At 36.5% G+C, this 16,766-nt stretch overlaps 1 non-coding gene across 1 annotated transcript; it reads left to right on the forward strand.

Annotated features, from left to right (window-relative positions):
* Positions 1 to 16,124: 16,124 nt before the first annotated feature.
* LOC116111547 lies at positions 16,125 to 16,234 on the forward strand. The gene has a single exon (XR_004125091.1). It is a non-coding gene; the product is annotated as a small nucleolar RNA R71 (small nucleolar RNA).
* Positions 16,235 to 16,766: the final 532 nt, after the last annotated feature.

A 16,766-nucleotide genomic window follows, 5' to 3' on the forward strand; every position in this document is an offset into this window, starting at 1 on the left:
TTTACTGAAATGGGCTTGCTGTTGTTTGCCACTTTGAATGCAATTTCAGGTTTTTTTTGAAGATTACTTTATTGACTAATATAAGATATGGTATGGTTTTGTCAAAGTATTTGGTTGTTTTTGAAATGAAAGTGTTGGGACTGGGAGATTGAAGAATATTTTCCTAATTAAACAACTAACAAATTTTTATTGTATTGTTATAAACTCTACTAGAAGATACCCTTAGCATGATAAATAATTATTACAAGAAAAAAGATGATAGCACACATCTAATGCACATGGAAATGGGTTTTTTGGATCTATCGTTGCTTGTATTTCAAATATTACAAATGGTATCGAGATCAGTAGTAATGAAGAAATGATCTGGGTAGATTGATTATTTTATAATTAGAGACATTTGTTATCTCTCTTGGAAATTGGTAGGAATCTCCGCACGGAACAAACCGATGGAATCTGCCCACTAAATTTGTCCTTTTCTGTGTACTGTTCACCACGCTCAGTTCCCCAAAAATATCCCCAACCCTTGTTATTTCTTGCATTATTATTATTGGGATTGGGTTCCAGATCAGCACTCCATTGACTCAGTATTTGTAAGAAACATGTTTTGAAAGGCTTGGCAAATTAAATATTAATTGCTTTCGTATACCTGTGGAAAATACAACTCTTTAACTAGAGTCACATATTATTTTGTTATCAACTTAGGATACTCCTGTACGTATACAAAAGGAATGGAATGGAATGGTATGAAGCAAACAATACATGCATAAATTTTAGTATATAATATATTGATGTGGATGTTTGAGGCTTGGAAGCAAAGATATGGTTCCGTCTTTAATAAAACAACAATTATATATACCATGTTGTGCTCAATCTTGAGTATGTCCATAGCTGTACTATTCATAATCGCTGTCTGGTTTGTCATTCTTTGAGACTGAAATTATTGGCTATTCTTTTGTTTGGAAACGTCTGAGCCTGAGGTCGACATTTATCGCCCAAACAATACTACCTCCTTATCCATTTAAACTATCATCATTTTATACGTGGTTTGACTTAACCAAATGGAAGGGAAAGGAATCTCATGTAAATGTTATTCCTGTGACACCAATGAAACAAAACCAGAACCATAAATATCAAATATAGTTAAATTATATTGATTACTGTTGTAGGATGTTTCTTGATTACAGGTTATTTATTGTTATCCACTTCACGCAACTTGTTTATATCATTTTAAACAACATTTGAAGATATAGACTTTGTTACATACTAAAATATCTCAAACATACCATTTTTACATAAATTTAAAGCAACTTAACAGAAACAAATTTTTAATATATACTTGAATGTCTCAAACAAACCAATTTTACAAAATTAAATAATAATCAATATCAATCTCGATGTGTGTAACCCTATTGGGGTTACGAAGCTGAAGATTATAACAGAAATCTTGCAACAACCTGAACGACTATTCTGGCGTACCCCTGAATTCATTCAATGCATAACTCTTTGCATACCAAGCCTGCGTATATGAGAGATCAATCTTTCTACTGCTCTGTCATATCCGCTTGGATTTCCTCTGGCTTGTATATGCAATCTACGATGACAAAGGCTTATTTCAATATGTGTCCGATAACACGTTTTCCTGCTTGCGTATGGTGTTGCATAATTTGATCTCTTGGACAAGTATGGCTGTCATCTAGTGGACGAAGTTAAAAACAGTTAGTACCTTTAATCTTTGTCGATCTTGTATGCCATTTATACAAAGAATGTAAACATTTAGTCTCCCATATATCAGTATGGACTTCGACACTTTAAATTGATAGTCTTTCTGTTATGATCCAAGCCTAATAATCAATCTCCCATTACCAATCAATCACACAGCCAAAACAGTACACACAAACACAAGGTTTTTATCGTGGTTCACCTATCTAAGATTGGATAGATTACATCTACGTTGAGCTCCAGAATAATTTGGGGCTCACTGCACTAGTCAATAAGAACACCAGTTTTACAAGAATCAAACAAACAAGATCTCACACTTGCTCACAACCACACAACCCAACCGTAACTCTTACTTAGAGAAACTCTCTCCTAGAATCCCTAATTCTTGAGAGAACAAAACCCCTCACTGAATGACTAACTACCCAATCTCTCAAATACAAAAGTTACACACAGATTTTACCAAGAAAATGAACAGAAACCAGAAATCAATATTTGCTCGACAAAGAAGAACACTCTTGTGTTGAGTCTGAATTTTCAGCTCCTTATATATCGTTGACTTGATGTGTGAATCTCAGCCATTGGATCACTGTTGACATCAACGACCAGCATTCTCTCCCAAGCAGCTTAAAAAGGGTAGCGCATGACTTATCCCATGCGACACCTTATCAAGGCTTCACATTTAACAATCTCCACCGTGAAACCTTATAATTCCCATCAATACAGAACCTTACTAATGTAGCTTACCTCCAATATATTCTATCATAGCTCAATTACTACTGCCTATTTTACAAACAATAAGTCCAAGCAATGCTTGATTTTGGTAGCAGTAACAACTTTGGTGCCTAAATCTATTGGATTGTCTTCAGTCACCCCTTTTTCCAGATTAGTCAGCCCCTGTGCGGCCAAGTCTCTGGCAAAATGAAATCGAACATCCACATGCTTGGTCCTCTCATGGTATATAGGGCTTTTACTCAAGTGGATTGCACTTTGGCTGTCAGAGTAAATTGTCACTCGTCCATCCATCAGTTCAACTTCTGATAGTATTCCTTGAAGCCATGATGCCTCCTTGAACACATCTGCCACTGCTACGTATTCTGCCTCAGTTGTGGATAGTGCCACAATTGGTTGTAGCTAAGACTTCCAACTGACACAATTGCCAAAAAAAGTGAAGTAGTACTAGGTGGTAGACTTCCGTGTGTCCCTGTCTCTTGCAAAATCATAATCTACAATTCCCACGAGATCAAGTGTATTACCCCTTTTATAATATTCTAGGCCAACATGTAATGTACTGTTAATGTATCTTAACAACCATTTTAATGTAGCCCAATGTTTAGTTCCAAGATTAGACATAAATCTACTAAGCAAAGAGATAGCAAATGACAGGTCAGGCCTAGTGCTAACCATTGCGTATATAACTGAACCTATTGCATTAGAATAAGGAACATTTTCCATCCTAATCAACTTAGAATTTGAGATTTACTTAGCTTAAAGTGACTAGCTAAAGGCATAGATACCAACTTCGAACCAAACATCCCATATTTAGTAACCAGATTCTGTAAGTATGGTTGCTACTAAATTTTAAGTTCACAGTTTACTCTGTTTCTATTTATTACCATTCCTAGTATCTTTTTAGCAACACTTAAGTCTTTCATATCAAATTCAGAATTGAGTTTTTATTTTAAATCATCTATCCTAGACTTAGATTTGCTAATAAGTAACATATCATTAACATACAATAGCAAGTAGATTGGCATGTTATCACTCAATGCAAAGTAGAAACATCTATCATACTTACTCCTCATAAACCCAACACTCATTATAAAGGAATCAAACCTTTTATACCGCTGCCTAGGTGACTGTTTTAGACCATACAAAGACTTATGTAGTAAAAATACATGATTGGGCAGTTTTTGATCTACAAAACCAAGAGGTTAACACATGAAAATCTCCTCTTCTAGGTTACCATGCAAAATGTTGTTTTCACATCTGATTGCTCTAATTCTAAGTCTTGATAAGCAACTACAGATAGTATAAGTCTGGTGGTTTTATACTTAACTACCAGAGAGAAAATCTCCTTAAAATTCATGCATTCTCTTTAGGTATAGCCCTTAGCTACTAACCTAGCTTTATACCTAGGAGGATCATGCACAGACATACCATCTTTAAGCTTAAATAGCCACCTACATTGTATTAGTTTATGATCTTTGGGTTTAGGGACCAAAGACTAGGTTTCATTTACCTTTAGTAAGTGCATCTCTTCTTTCATGGCAGCCCACCATTTGTCTTTGTCCTTGGACCTCATTGCTTCTTCAAAAGTATCAAGTTCTGTCCTTTGAACTTTAGTACATACAAGCAAAGCAGTGTAGATTAAATCTGCATAAGAATATCTTGCAAGTGGTCTAATATCCTTTCTGGTTCTGTCCTTTGCTAACTGGTATTGTTGCAAGTCATCATGTTGAGGTTCCTCAATCTTTCCAGTTACATCTTTAGCTTCTTGGTCAGGTTCAATAGGTTCTAGTGCAACTTTAGGTTTAGATTCAGTTTCAGAATATGGCAAATCAGGCTACTGTGTTTCAGCTCCACCTCAATTGGAGTAACATTTGTTAGACTGGGATTTATTTCATTGTTACTAGAGGTACTTGCATCATTGTTAATAGACTTACATGTAAAAACATTTTCATTAAAGACTACATGTCTACTAACTATGATTTTTACCCCTGGTGACTCTTTATTCCACATCCTATACCCCTTGGTTCCTTCTTGTTATCCCAAGAAGACACACCTAATAGATCTAGGTTCTAGCTTGCCTTCACTTGTGTTTGCATATGCAGCACACCTAAACACTCTCAAATGACTCAAGGTTGGCTTCCTCCCTAACCATTTCTCTGCAGGGCACTTAAATTCTATGGCACCAGAGGGGCTCTTATTGACTAGGTAGGTAGCAGTAGTCAAAGCTTCCCCCCAAAAGGTTTTTGGTAATCTCGAAGTAAATAGGAGGCATCTAACCTTCTCCAATAAGGTACTGTTCATCCTCTCAGCAACACCATTTTGCTGAGGAGTCTTTCTAACGGTCTTATGCCTAAGAATTCCATGGTCACTATAGAATTGATCAAATTCAGCATTGCAAAATTCTAGGCCATCATCTATTCTTAATGCCTTGAGCTTCTTATCTATTTGATTCTCCACTAACAAGTTCCAGTTCTTAAACTTAGCTAAGTCCTCATCTTTAGATATTTCAGAAGGTAAACCCACACTTTTCTACTGAAATCATCTACTATGGACATGAAATAACAATTTCCCCCATGGGACCTAACCTTTTCAAGTCCCCATAGATTTGAATGGAGGTATTCCAAACTGTTTGATGCAAGGTGAGTTCCTTTTGTGAAACTCACCCTGTGTTGTTTACCCAACACGCAATTCTCATAGAAGTCAAGAGTAGTTGCAATGTCCTTACCAAACAAGCCTTGCTGGTTGAGGATATTCATCCCCTTCTAACTCATGTGGCCCATTCTGAGGTGCCACTTCTCTGTCATAGAAAGGTTAGTAGATACAAGAGCAGAATTAAAACAATCAAAATTATAGTTACCACGTAGAATATAGAGCCCATTCATTTTCACACCTCTTAAGATAATGCTGTTATTTCTATACAAATTTAAACAACCATGTTCAGCCCTATAACAATAGCTAGACTCATCTAGAGTTCCTAAGGAGATCAGATTCCTTTTGAGTTCAAGGATAAACCTAACCTTAGTCAATTTAATTAGCTTCCCATCATTCAGCTTTAAGGTTATACGACCCATCCCTTTCACTTTACAGGCATTGTTGTTACCTATAAAAATAGTCTCACGCTCATATGTTTCAAAATCCTGAAACCATTTCCTATTTGGACTCATGTGAAAATAATATCCTAAGTCTAATACCCAATCTGACTTAGACACTGTAAGAACTTCAAACTCTTCAATGACATTTTTGGCCGAGGCTACATTACTCTCTGTGTTTTCCTGTTTTTATTTTTTAGTCCACTCAAAGCAGGTTTCTTTAGGTGGTTTATTATTCCCTGTTTCTGTACATAGCCTGTTTTGTTATAATAAAAGCATTTTCTTGTTTCACCTTTAGGTTTATTATTCCCCTTTCCCTTCCTCTTATTCTTAGAACTAGAGTTATACCGAGTACATTTACTAGGTTGGCCAGACTCAATTTTACCCTTTGCAAACAGTGTGTTGCCATTTCGTTTCTAGACTTTTGGCTCTAATTCCCTAGCTTTTAACCACCCAGCTATAATTAGATCCAGACTAGGTATTATACCAGTATACTGCAAAGCATTCTTAACTACTTGATTCTCTTCAGTTATTGAATTCAACAGTATCATAGCAAGACTGGTGTCCCCTAATTCTCAGTTTGTTGCCTTTCAGTATCAAAGTCATTTTAAGGAACTCATCTAGAAAATGATAAATAGACTTAGAATTGTCCATTTTGTATGAGAACAAAACACCCTTTAAAATTGTAAGATTTGATGCAGATTGCAAAGAATATAGTGTTTCGAGTTTACCCCATAGTGCAAGAGGAGTCTCCAGACCGTCCACCTTCCTTAGTACATTATCAAAGAGATTCATCACGATCAGATTGTATGCTTCCTCATCTACTTCTGCCTTCTTCTTTAATTTTTCTTTTGGTCACTTCTCTACATTCTTTTCCAATGCAACATCTACCTTGTTATGGGAAAGTAGTGCTTTCATCTTCTTCTTCCAGCTATTGAAGTTGATTTTCCCGTCATATTGTGTAATCTCCATCCGTATGGTAGACATTGTGTGAAGTTTGGTAAAGATATCAAGAATAGACCAAATTAACCTAGAAATAGAAATTGATTTCTAATTTTGGAGAATTGACAACTTGGTTTGATAAGATTAAAGACTCTAAAGTACAAGAGGGCAGTTAGACACAAAACCCCCAAATTTCAACGAACCATAGTGATGCGACTAAATCAACCTTAGCAAGTGCACTAATTGTGTTCAAGTAATAAAGTGATGAGTTGAGTATCATCCCACAGAGATCAAAGTAATTATTCGTAATTACCTAAAACTACCTAATATTATTTGAGAAAACGAAAGTTTAGAGTGTAAAACTAATGGATTAAAAATAACTAAATTGAATAAATAAACTATGTGAAGAACTTTGCAGTATTAATGAAGTTAGGGTATAGATTTCCCCCTAATTATGCTTGACAACTACTCTTAATACCCATTTGTGCTATGAATTGGTAGGATTCTTCTAAGGCCAATTATCCTTATTCAAGCATAATATTAAACTTAATACAGATCCCTATTCGGTTACTTTGAAATTAATAAGCATAAATTCATCAATCCCTTACGACTAATTCGCCTATTCGGTTATGAATTAGATGGACCACAAATTAATCCTAGAATCTCTATTCGATTACTTCTAGTTTTAATACATTGTGCAATGTTATTCCAACAAAACAATTATGAATATGAATTAAGCAATAAATCCTAACTTCTCTATTCGAAACATCGTCAAGGTAATTGAATCAATCCAACATTCATGAAACATTAAACCTAAACCCTTGCACAAATTCATAAACATAAATATGGTATTAAGAATAAAAATTGTTCAAAACATAATTAGGGTTCCATCCTCCCCTAACAAAAGAGATTTACTCCATCCCAAGAACAAAGAAAGAAATAGAGAAGAAAGAAAACATAATCAGACTTGAAAATAAATAAAAAAAACAAACTCTTAAATCTGATCTTCAGTCTTCAAGCCCCAACAATGCGTCTTCTCCTCTCAAAAATATGCAAAATTCGTCCCTTGACAACTAATCTCAATTATACTTAAATACTCAAAACAGTCTTAAGTGAAAAAGGAAAGAGAAATTGATAAAAAGGCCCTAATAGTTTCCGCCACAACCCTGGCCGTGGCCAAATTTAAGTCACCATAGCCTAGGCCGTGGTGCTTTCTGGTCTCTTTGTTTTATCTTTGTTCCACCACCATGGCCATGGTGAACTACCAAGGCATGGCCATGGCCTTCAAGAATGTTAGGTAATCTCAACTTCTTCAAGCTTTAAGTCTCAATTTCATTCCAATACTCCAATCTACTCAATCAAAGCCTGAAAAACACAAAAGTCATCCAAATCAATAGGTAACCATTCATATCTCAAACTTAACAAAAACAAACATCAGAACAAAGGAAACAAAGGAAACAAATGAGAAGTTAACTAAACTAACATCAAAACAACCCTAAAAACACTCAAATTATGCAACTTATCAACTCCCCCAAACTTAATCCTTTGCTTGTCTCCGAGTAAAGAAAATATCAGAAAAACAAACTCAACAATCATCAAGGATTCGTAGCATTTCCAAAATCAAGGAAAGAAGGCAAACATGCTTTAAATAATTCTCATGCATCCAAACATACAACCCAGCTAATCGTGCAACTCTAATCTTTCCCCAACCCATCATGCCTCACCGAGACTTTATACTTAACCCCTGCTTATTTTCCTCTTTTTTTTTTTTTTTTCATAGGCTTCTTTCGATTGTCACATCACCTTTTTACGCCAATGCACACATTTGTGATGAATGCCTCCGATTACTCAACAATGTCACAACACATAAAATGCTTTGCATACTCATAATTCAAACTATGGTTTGACACAAAAGTAAACATGGGGCTCATGAATACTCCTGGTTACTAAGTAGCTCAAAACAACGGAGTAGTTCATTCCCAAAAAAAAAAAAAAAAAAAAAAAACAAATAAGCATAAGCATAGTTAATTTATTTCAAGACTATATATACAACTTTTTTTTTTTTTTCGTAGGGAGTAAAGACAAGGCTCAGCTAGTACACAACAGAGTCAAGTAATAAACCAGAATTTGCACAACCATCTAGAATTGCATGCTCTTCAGCATTCCTAAAGATATGAGATGTTTGAATCCTTTCAATGACTTGATACTACCACTACTCCAAATGATTACAAAGTTCATCGCAAAAAGCAATTTTTTTTTGGGATATCACAAAGTTTCGCTTGGGATTATATCAAAAGGCCAAGCATAATAACCACCATGCAACAAATACAAAATACAAACCAAAAACACACAAATAAACTAAACACTTCCTAAAAAAAAAACACACCAAACAAAAGAAACAGACCATGTAACAACTGTTGTAAACTAGTACAATGCATGCATAATAACAATAGAAAATGGGCCCAAAACTTTTCTTTTTATTATAAGTAATAAGTCTTTTATACACAAAGAGCATCATTTACAAAAAGCCATTTTAAAAGACAAAAACAGGGGAAATAGTGTAGCTATTGCTCCTTGCTTGCCGACGCCCCTCCGACTGCATCCTCACCTAGATCCTGCATCCACAAAGGAAAATAATGGGGTGAGCACAAAATAATGCTCAGTAAGAACCCTCTATCTGTTTATCCTCGTATGTATTCCTCTTAATTCTTTCCTCACACTTTATGTTGTTTCCTACTAAACGTCACGGCCTCATCTTACCGGAGGTACGGCCGAATGGCGTTCACACAGCACCATCTCACTCTTCATGACTGTCCAATGGAGTTCACACAGCACCAACCCGTTCTTAGTGACTACCGAGTAGGGATCACGAAGCACCTACCCAGTTTTTGTAACTATCGGGTGGAGACCACAAAGCACCTACCCGCTCCTCATGACTTTCGGGTGACGATCACAAAGCATTAACCCCTTTCTAATAACTAACCGGGTGATGATCACAAAGCATCCACCCATTTCTAATAACTATTCGGGTGATGATCACAAAGCGTCAACCCATTTCTAATAACTATTCGGGTGATGATCACGAAGCATCAACCCGATTCTCATAACTGTCGGGTGATGATCACAAAGCATCAACCCATTTCTAATACTCTTCTCATTCACTATACTCTAGCACTTCTCATTCTCTCTACCCTTAGAGTAGTTGCATCCACAAAGTTCTCTACTCATAGAGCAAGTGCATACACAAAGTTTCCTACTCTTTCTTAGGTCACTTCTCAATGCACAATTAATGCCTATGGATGGTTCATCTCCACTAATGCACTTATGAAATGCCAACATGCAATGTTGCAAGAATTAAGGTTCACTACTCATACTCAAACCTCTATTAGGCATTTCATCAAACAACTCAAGTGCATAATAAAACTCTACTATAACAATAATTCTATGTCTTTCTCTAACCATCCAAAATGGGGAGAAACCCCCTCACATAGCCATAATTCCTGCCAAAGAAAGACACTTCCAAAAAGGATTTCTTTCTCATATCCTTCAATTCTATCTCAAACACCTTTCCAACCATATCTCACTTCTTATACTTGGAATGTATGAACAATCACAAAGCACTAACAATCTCCATTTAAGACTCAATAACTGGCATATAACATGTATATAACATACATACATAATTGCTATCAAAACCCTAATCAGAAAATTCTCAAATCTCAACTTGGGTTGGGATTTACTTACCTTGCTATGGAGAGATTTCACTAGCTCTTCCTTTCTCTTGGTTACTTGACTTTTTCTCTACTCTTAACAAATGAACAAAAACCCTCGATAACAAATATACCAAAACCCACAAGCTTCACAACCAAAGCAAGAATCCTTACCTTAGATGCCTTAGATTGATTTTCTACCCCAAATCACTTCAAAAGCCCTTTAAAACTTCTGAACAAAAGAAGAGAAATTGAGAGGAAGTAAAAAGGAGAGTGGCGATGGAGAAGAGGAATGAAGGGTTTGCAATGACTTAATTCCTTTTAATGAAATTTATGCACAAGCATTCCCATTTTGCCCTTACTTCCTTGGGAATTCTATCTAGATCCTTTGATTCATTACAACCACACCCCATATCAACAATTCTCCATGAAAATTCCTTACATTTTACTCCCACTTTTCCTACTAATTAGGGATAGAATGGTCAAATTGTCCTTAGGGAAGAAAATATCTAAACTTAACAACATTGGTTGGAACGTCACCGCGGCGAGGAAGCTTCTGTCGCCGCGGCGAACTGTCCAGCAGCTTCTCGTGGCGTCAACATCTCTTCGCAGCGGTGAAGATTCTTCTTCGCCCCGGCGAAGCCTGGAACACTGAACTTCTTCTATTTCAACCAATTTCAGGGCAAGTATTCAACACACCACTCAATCAAAGGTCAACCAAACAATAATACTAATAACCAACCAAATAAGAGCAAAAGAAGAAACGTTAGCTACGTACTCAAGTGGGGCGTTACAGACCATCAACAATGCAACACAAACCACACAACAATGCAACACAAATCAAACTGCCCACTCCCCCAAACTTAAAGAATGCAATGTCCTTAATGCATGAAAAACAAAAACAAATAGAAAATATGGAAAATAAAGATAGAAAATTCCCTAAAAAGACGATATTTTTTTTTTTTTTTTTTTTTTGCACATGGCCACGGCTGTGTAAAATGACACGGGGTACCCCATGGTGAAGGTTGGACTCTGCAAGCTTTTTATCCTTTAACATGGCCACAGCTATGTAAAATGACACAAGGTAGCCTGTGTTCTATTCTACTCAAAATTGTCTTCTTCTTCTATCACTTAAGCTTCCCCCAAACTTGTTCCTTGTTCCGACGATAACAAAACAAAAATTAAAACAAAATCAAACAACAATAAAATAATTGTAGAAGAGAGAAAAGAGAAAAAAAAATTATAGTTCTAATTTAGAGTCGTTAGCTTGACTTTCTTCGCTTTCTTCATTCAAGAAACTGGATGGACGCGGTGTTTGGATCGAATCGTCCTCCAACATAGTGCTTCAAATGGTGTCCATTAACTTTAAACGTTTCACCTGTCTTTCCATGGCAGATCTCAATTGCTCCAAAAAGTGTTACCTAAATTACCTCATATGGACCCATCCATCTTGATTTTAGCTTTCCTGGGAAAAGACAAAGATGACTATTGTAAAGAAGAACTTGTTGTCCCGGCTCGAACTCTTTTTTCACAATGTGCCTATCATGTTATCTCTTTGTCTTCTCTTTGTACAAACTAGCACTCTTGTATGCCTAATGACGAAATTCATCTAGCTCACTCACCTGCAAAAGGCGTTTAGCACCTGCACTTTGCACATCAAAATTCAAAAAATTAGTAGAACAATAAGCTTTGTGCTCTAATTCTACTAGCAGGTGACGTGCTTTTCCAAATACTAACCTATAAGGTGACATACCTATAGGTGTTTTAAAGGCTGTCCTATATGCCCATAAAGCATCGTCTAACTTTGTCTCCCAATCTTTTCTAGAGACACTAACGGTCTTTTCTAAAATTCGTTTTAGCTCTCTATTCGAGACCTCTACTTGACCACTAGTTTGGGCATGGTAGGGAGTGGCTATCTTGTGTGTGACTCCATATTTCTTTAAAAGTGAATTAAATTGATGATTACGAAAATGCTTCCCACCATCACTAATGATTGCCCTAGGAGTTCCATATCTAGTGAAAATATTCCACCTAAGGAATTTGAGTATTGTTCTAGAATTATTAGTTTTGGTGGCAATTGCCTCCACCCATTTAGAAACGTAATCTACTGCCACAAGTATAAAAGCGTTTCCATACGATGATGGAAACGGTCCCATGAAATCAATACCCCAAATATCAAAAATTTCACATACCAATATATTATTTAAAGACATCTCATCTTTCTTAGAAATATTACCTGTTCTTTGACAACGATCACAAGAGGATACATACCTTTGAGCATCTCGAAACACGGTGGGCCAATAAAAACCTGATTACAACACCTTTGCCGTTGTGCGATTCACCCTGAAATGCCCTCCAATTTCTCTATCATGGCAATGACTCAAAATAGCTCAATCTCTTCTTCCAGTACACATTTTTAAACAACTTGATCTGCACATAGTTTGTACAAGTAAGGGTCTTCCCACTAATAATATTTGACATCAGCAAAAAATTTCTTCGTTTGCTGAATGTAAAATGCTTTGGGATCCAGCCTCCTGCAAGAAAATTAGCCATATCATCAAATCATGGAGATTTAGAAAAAGAAGAGTTGAGAGATACAATTCGCTCATCAGGAAATTCTGCACTAATATCTCCCTCTTCAAGGATTGAATTATCTAGTCGGGATAAATGTCAACAACTTGATTTTCTGTCCTATTTTGATCTTTAATCTCCAAATCAAACTCTTTAAGTAGAAAGACCCATATGATAAGGCGTGGTTTGGCATCTTTCTTGGCAAAGAGATGTCATAGAGCTGCGTGATCTATGTAGACTATAGATTTCATGCCTATGAGGTAGGATCTAAACTTCTTGAATGCGAAGACCATTGCTAGTAATTCTTTCTCGGTTTTGTGTAGTTAAGTTGTGAACCATTTAAGGTATGATTGGCATAGGATATGACCTGAAACATTTTGTCTTTTCTCTAACCGAGAGCAGCACCGATGGCATAGTCATTCGCATCACACATAATTTCAAAGGGGTTGTTCCAATCTGGTGCAACCACTATTGGTGCTATCACTAGCTTCTCCTTCAGCAAATTAAAGGCCTACAAACATGCAGAATCAAAGTTAAATTTTACATCCTTGATAAGAAGATTAGATAGAGGTTTTGCAATTTTTGAGAAATCCTGCATGGCTAACGAAACTTCTGATTGCTCAAACCATCGTTGGGGGAGGTAATTTTTCAATCACTTCCACTTTTGTTTTATCAACCTCAATCCCCCGCTCAGAGATCTTGTGTCCAAGCACAATACCTTCTCATACCATAAAATGGCACTTCTCCCAATTCAGCACAAGATTTGATTCTCACAACGCTGTAAAACTAACAAAAGATTTTGCAAACAAAATTCAAAGGTTAGTCCATACAATGTAAAATCATCCATGAAAATTTCTAGAAATTTTTCAGTCATGTCGGAGAAAATCGCCATCATGCAGCGTTGGAAAGTAGCCGGCGCATTGCATAAACCAAATGGCATACGTCGATAAGCAAACATGCCATAAGGACAAGTAAATGTTGTTTTCTCTTGGTCCTCTGGAGCAATAGGAATTTGATAATAACCAGAATAGCCATCAAGAAAATAGTAGAATTTATTACATGCTAATCTCTTTAACATCTGATCAATAAATGGCAATGGGAAATGGTATTTTCTACTGAAAGATTTTAATATTCTATAGTCTATACACATACGCCATCCAGTTACCATCCTAGTAGGGATAACCTGATTATTTTCATTCTTCACTACAGTCATTCCCCCTTTCTTAGAAACTACTTGCACAGGACTAACCCAATTACTATCAGAGATAGGATAAATAATACCTGCATCAAGTAATTTTACCACTTCATTTCGTACCACTTCTTGTATGGCAGGATTTAATCTCCTTTGTGGTTGTACTGTTGGCTTGAAATTCTCTTGAGGATCTTATGCATGCAGATGGAAGGGCTTATTCTCTTGATATCAGCAATTGTCCATCCCATAGCCTTCTTGTGCTTCCTCAAAATGTCTAGCAGTGACTTCTCCTCCAAATTTGTCAAAGATGCAGAAATAATCATAGGGTAAGCATCTTTATCTAGAAAAATATATTTTAAATGTGAAGGAAGAGGTTTAAGTTCAAGTTTAGGAGCCTCATTAGGAGTTTTATGCAAATCCTCCTTTAGCTCCACATTATTATCAGCCAAAGATTCATTCTCTAACGCTTCAGCTTCTTCTCTCAAGCACGAGTCTTCATCTTCTGTTGTGCTCGACTCCATTAGACATCTCTTCAAAGAATCCTTTTGCAAAACTTCTTCTCTGTGATCACCTACAATCTCACCAAAACTGTCAGAGTGAAAACAAGATTCAATATAAAATGCAGTAGGATTTTTCATCGCTTTATGGACATCAAACACTATTTCTTCATCATTTAGTCTCAAGATTAATTTTCCTTGTTGCACGTCTATCAGAGCACGAGCTGTCACCAAAAATGGACGTCCCAAAATTAGAGGCACCTCCCGGTCCTCCTCCATATCAAGAACTATGATGTCCACTAGAAAGATAAATTTATCGGCCTTTAACAAAATGTCTTCAACAATGCCTTTAGGTCGTTTGATTGATCTATCAGCAAGCTGGAGCGACATGTTCGTCTCTTTCACTTCTCCAAGTCCTAGCTTCCTGAAAATTGATAAAGGCATTAAATTAATACTAGCACCTAAATCACACAATGCTTTATCAAAGAATGAATCTCTTAATGCACAAGGTATAGTAAAACTCCCTGGATCTCTCAGTTTAGGAGGTAATTTATTTTGCAGTATGGCACTGCATTCTTCAGTGAGCATAACTGTTCCATGCTCTCGATCTTCTACTTGTTCAAAAGGATGTTTTTTAAGAACTAGGCATTTGTGCTAAAGCTTCAACAAATGGAATATTTATTTGCAATTCTTAAAGACCTTTAAAAATTTTGAAAATTGTTGATCTAGTTTATCCTTTCTAACTCTATCGAGATAAGGAAATTTAGATACATCTTTTTCAACAACAATAGAATCATAATTTGACGTACCTTTTCCTTTACCTCTTGCAATTTCCTTTACCTTAGTCTCTGTCTCTTTTTCTGAATTCGCTTTCTTTTCTTCAATAGAGACCGGTAACTCAGCTTCACTTTCCACCTTCTTTTGTGATGCTTCTTCACTAATCACCTTTCCATCCCTCAAGATTATGGCCTTACATTGCTCTTTCAGGTTCTTTTATGTGTCACTTGGTAAATGCCCTTGTTGTCTACTCGAAATGATATTAGCCAACTAGCCAATTTGAGCTTCTAAATTCTTGATGAAAGCCTCTTGATTCTGAATTCTTGTCTCTATAGTACTCAAGAACTTCTCCATCATCTCCTCTAAATTTGATTTCTTCTATTGAGATTGAAAACCTGGTGGTGGAGGCTTCACTTGATTGTTGTTACTCTAAGAGAAATTTGGGTGATTCCTCCACCCCGGATTATATGTTTCACTGTATGGATTATTATTAGGCTTGGGAAAATTTGAAAGATAGTTGGTTTGATAAAGCATAGAATTAACAACAAACATGTTACCTGATTGACACTCATGGTTAGGGTGATATTTGCCACAAAAATCACACATAGAAGCCACTATTGTAGGTTTTTGCATTTGAAGTCCATTAATCTTCTTATTTAATGCCTGCATTTGTGCTGCCAAAGCTGTGATAGCATCTATGTTATGAACACCCGACGTTCTTCTTACAGACAACCTCTCTATCGACCATTGATAAGAGTTTGAAGCCATTTCCTCCAGCAATTCATAAGCTTGTTCTGGTGTCTTCTTACCTAAAGTACCACCCGCAGTAGCATTGATCATATTCTAAACTTCACCATTAAGACCATTATAGAACGTCTGGACTTGCAGCCAAACCGGTAATTCATGGTGGGGACATCTCCAGAGCATGTCTTTGAACCTTTCCCATGCTTCGTACATATAATGATTCTGTATCCACCTGCACAAACATAGTAATATCATTATGTAACTGTGTAGTCTTTGCAGGAGGAAAATACCTACTCAGGAATTTTTGTGTCATCTGCTCCCAGGTTGCAATCGAGCCTGCTGGTAATGAGGTCAACCAACTCTTAGCTTTGTCTCTTAATGAAAAAGGGAACAATCTTAGTCTTATAGCTTCATCAGAAACTCCATTGTGTTTAAAAGTATCACAAATCTCCAGGAAATTTGTAATATGTAAGTTGGGATCTTCATGTGCCAAACCACCAAACTACACTGACTGTTGAATCGTCTGGATGATTGCTGGCTTCATCTCAAAGGTGTTGGCATTGATCACTGGTCGTCGAATACTCGATGTCGCTCCATTTAGAGATGGGGTAAAGTACTTGTTTAGTGTACGAGTTGCTGGTGGTGTTCCATTATTTGGGTTATCGTGATCAGTCGTGATCTCCCTTTTGATTGCTCTCTTTCTTGCGTGAAAAATGCGCTCTATCTCAAGATCAAATGCTAGTAAAATCTTTCTAGAAGCTCTGGTCATACACTAGCAGAAACACCTATTGGTTTC

Source organism: Pistacia vera, unplaced genomic scaffold, assembly GCF_008641045.1.
Source record: "Pistacia vera cultivar Batoury unplaced genomic scaffold, PisVer_v2 Contig642, whole genome shotgun sequence".
In the NCBI taxonomy this organism is placed as follows: domain Eukaryota; kingdom Viridiplantae; phylum Streptophyta; class Magnoliopsida; order Sapindales; family Anacardiaceae; genus Pistacia; species Pistacia vera.